The sequence below is a fragment of the Engraulis encrasicolus genome, chromosome 23, assembly GCF_034702125.1.
Source record: "Engraulis encrasicolus isolate BLACKSEA-1 chromosome 23, IST_EnEncr_1.0, whole genome shotgun sequence".
Classification (NCBI taxonomy): domain Eukaryota; kingdom Metazoa; phylum Chordata; class Actinopteri; order Clupeiformes; family Engraulidae; genus Engraulis; species Engraulis encrasicolus.
In genome coordinates, this window is record NC_085879.1 from 5,308,767 (window position 1) to 5,312,735 (window position 3,969).

At 43.3% G+C, this 3,969-nt stretch overlaps 1 long non-coding RNA gene across 1 annotated transcript; it reads left to right on the forward strand.

Moving 5' to 3' along the window:
- The first annotated feature begins 1,094 nt into the window (after positions 1-1,094).
- Positions 1,095-3,360, forward strand: LOC134440160 (uncharacterized). Its single transcript, XR_010032920.1, has 4 exons — positions 1,095-1,279; positions 1,718-1,820; positions 2,679-2,814; positions 3,053-3,360. It is a non-coding gene; the product is annotated as an uncharacterized LOC134440160 (long non-coding RNA).
- Positions 3,361-3,969: the final 609 nt, after the last annotated feature.

The following is a 3,969-nucleotide window of genomic DNA, read 5'->3' on the forward strand; positions in this document are numbered from 1 at the left end:
AGCTTATTTTGCTGCTGCACATGATATGTTCAAAGGTTGATGTTATTGATTTGCCAACATTGTTTGGTAGTCGGGCAACATGCTGGATGTAGCTTTACTAGCATGTACTGGGCAGAAACACGGTGTCCACCTTCTTCTTGCAAAGTGTAGGACGATAAGTTAAACAATATTTTAGGTTGGTTTTTTTTGCTTATAGCCGCCGAGCTGGTGTTTAATGCCCTGTATTTCATGTCAAACGTGTCGACTGTCACTGTGCATTGTTTGCTAGCGAGCTAATTTATTGGATGCCTGCCACCAATTCCCTTTGAATTCAGAGGGAAATGATAGCCTAACTCTGAAGCAAAAAGCTTGGTGTGCCATTCCTCCGGTGAATTTATGTCATATCATCTCGGCAGGGCATTTGTTTACTAGGCAAAGCGTAACAAATTGTGATTTGAAGGAGAGATTCACACTAGAGTGTGGCTGGACGAAAGCGAGAAGACTGGGGTCTTTCTGTTTAATTTCGGCCGCCGGTGTCAGCCTTTCACAACGACAGCATTTGGTGTGCGCGACCAGTCCTGTTCAAAATCCCCTCTAGCTAGAGGTAGAGCTCTAGACTCTGGCGGAGACCAGGCAGAAAGACGTCTCGCTGCCGTTCTGCCACGCTCTTGTGTGAATCTGGCCCAAGGAAAAGAAAATCCTAATTACAACTGGTCTACATTGCGTCCTACTATATCATTATGCGCGTGCTCCGATGTGTTTGAGTTTATGAGCAAGCCTTTATGCGTTGCTTTGTGGACAGTGAGAGCTTTGAGGCGCATTTAGGGAAATCAGTGGAGTGCGCTTTGAAACGCACTATGAGGCGAGCCGTCATTAAGTTCGTCAGCTTCAATGAGAGCCATGTTAACCCAATCCACAGTCAGACCAAAAACAGTTCTAAGCGGGTTCTGAATACAGACGTGGCGTGTAGTCAATCCGCCTGGCTAATTAAACTGCTGTGCTTTTTTGAACGTTGCACACCTGCGTAAACTGTAAGCTGCAATGAATCAGACGCCAAGTTTAAGCTACTTTATTTATGTATGCTCACTTAACCAAGAAGCCTAAATAAGGCAGTGGCCTGTTAATTCAAAATGACTAATTTTAAAACATTGATTACCATAGTGAAACAAAATGTAACTGTAAAAACTGTGTAACATTTGATGCATATAATCAATTACTGATATTGTTTATTACAGAAATGTACCACGTGATGCAGTAGCCTGTTGATGCTGGCAAAAGATGCAATCTGGAGGATTTCAGGGTACGTTTTACTATGCTTCAATGTTAGGTGAGATGAATGTAATGCAGTGTTTCCCAACCAGGGGTAGGCCTACGTGTACCACTAGGAGTATGTTTTATTTTATGAATAAAAACAAATGTATGGTCATGATCATATTGGGATAGAGGAAGATATGGAACATGAGTGAGGTGGTACTCATAGTATGACAAAAAATGCTTAGGGGGTACTCAAGACGAAAAAGGTTGGGAGACACTGATGTAATGCATGCCCAGATCATGTACGCCCAGAGCAAAGTCACAGGCAGTGTGCTTCTCTTGCATTCACAGACTACCCATGTTTTTTAAAGAGATTTAATGCTTTGCATATCTATTTGTGTAGAGTTAATCACCAAGACAATTTCCAGAAGTTGTATCCAGGTGTCAATTGTGTCCTTGTTCTGGTGTTGTTATTTTCAAACAGAGATGGCTCTTGCTCACTGGCAGTGACTTGGGTCATACGAGACAGCATCAGAGCTCGGGTGACATCTCTCGCTCGGGTGAAATCTCTCCTGGAAGATTTCAAGGTATGAAATGTTTTCCTGGGCTGCATCTTCTAATAGATTACTCTTTATATACGGGCAGTCATGGGTGAGCGGTTAGGGCGTCAGACTTGCATCCCAGAGGTTGCCAGTTCGACTCCCGACCCGCCAGGTTGGTGGGGGGAGTAATCAACCAGTGCTCTCCCCCATCCTCCTCCATGACTGAGGTACCCTGAGCATGGTACCGTCCCACCGCACTGCTCCCCATGGGGCGCCACTGAGGGCTGCCCCCTTGCACGGGTGAGGCATAAATGGAATTTCGTTGTGTGCAGTGTTCACTTGTGTGCTGTGGAGTGCTGTGCCACAATGACGATGGGAGTTGGAGTTTCCCAATGGGCTTTCACTTTTTCGCTTTCACTATATTGGTATATAATGATGTCCTTACCACCAACAAATTCTCTTAAGCATCAATGTGGTCTATAATTCGTCCTGCGACTCCTCAATGCGAGCTCCCATTGATATTGAAGCAATAACTGCTCCGATTATTTTTTTGACTGGAGAAATGGAATTTTGCTACAGTGTCCCAGACCTCTGTGTGCTGGAGCTCCACCAGGGGGCTAGAGCCACACACACACACACACACACACACACAGAGGTCTGTTGAGAACCAGGCGTGTTTTACTGGGCTGGATCTTCCAATAGTTTAACCTTCATATGGGCATTTGCCAGGCTGTTACCATCTGCCCCTCATTTAGTTTCAGATCGTTTCTACTACTTAAAGGGGTGTAAGAGATTATCACTCTTTTGTTTGGACTTTCATATGTAAAAAAAAAATGGTGTCCTGAAAATAGACAAATAAGCTACATACTGTACATGTTGTATTTGTGTTTTATGATTTTATAGGTGTGTGCAGAGTTCTGAAGAATAAAAGTCAACAGTCAAGTTCTTCTCCATATTCTCCAAATCTGACGGAGGCGTTCCATCAGGAAAGGGGGAATGGTTGGTCGATGCCTCCAGAATAATGATACCCATGACCCAGGTATTATGTACAAAGAGAATGTTAATTTGAATCTTGATGCCTACAATTTTGCTGATTTGTTGACAATCGAGATGTATAAACATTAAGTCAGAATAGCTTATGTTAAATCGTCTAACTTTTCACCTGGTGTATTTGGTAAAGTGGTAGCATGTTTGAAATGGATGGTTAAGAAGGTAAAATATGTCGTGGACATCAGTTAAATATTTACATGTGTATCTGTCGAATTACTTTGTTTCAGGCACAACATGCTGACAGGGAATCGGCTATGGCAGAAAGCATCCATGCCATCTACGTGATCCGCCATGAAGGTTCAGAAGCTACTGACAGTCCTGAGGACATCGGAATCATTTTCAAAGGGGTGACTGCATTTGGCTGCTTGCCAAACATCCTACCCAGGCTCCGCCCTCGCAGTGACGCAACACCTTCGGCTCTGCTACACACACTCAGGAAAACTTTGTTCAGGTACTTTCAGGTTCCCTCCACAGCAGGAAACTCCACCCACTTTGTCGGGAAGCAATCAACTTTCAGCATTACCAACCGTCCTGGCTACAGGCGTGTTCAAGGAAGTGACAAGGTTTGAGCAGAGACGCTCGATTGGGACTAAGAAAATGTTTGGTTTGAACTTTGGCTCAGCCTGTTCGGCCCTCGACCAGTAGCAAATCATGAGAGTTGGGTCAACCATGCCGTTTGAGAATGTTGTTATGCTCTTGGTCAGACCAAGTCTTGAAGAGATTTGTAAGTCATGATAATCAGGTTACAAATATTCACTTACAGTGGCCATATTTCTTGCCCTTGTTTACGCACTGAACTTGTTAGCCTCCTTGAAAGTTTGTGTGTGTGTGTGTGTGAGTAATAATGCAGAAATAATAATAACAATTGACTAGAAGTACAAATACACATTTCTACATTATTACTCACACACAGCTTTTGGTAAAACATTACTGAAATGGCCAAACACTTTTATGCATTTTTTAATAAAGAGTCATTGCATTGAGCAGATCATTGAGAGGCTCTGAAGTCCACTACACTATTCTTAACTTGTGTGCGTGTGTGTGAAAATATAGTACACAGACAAAGGAGAGCCATACCGTACACCTGCATGTGCACTGCTTTTTCCAGTGTTTGTTTTGGCCTTTAAGAGACACTTGCTCTGTA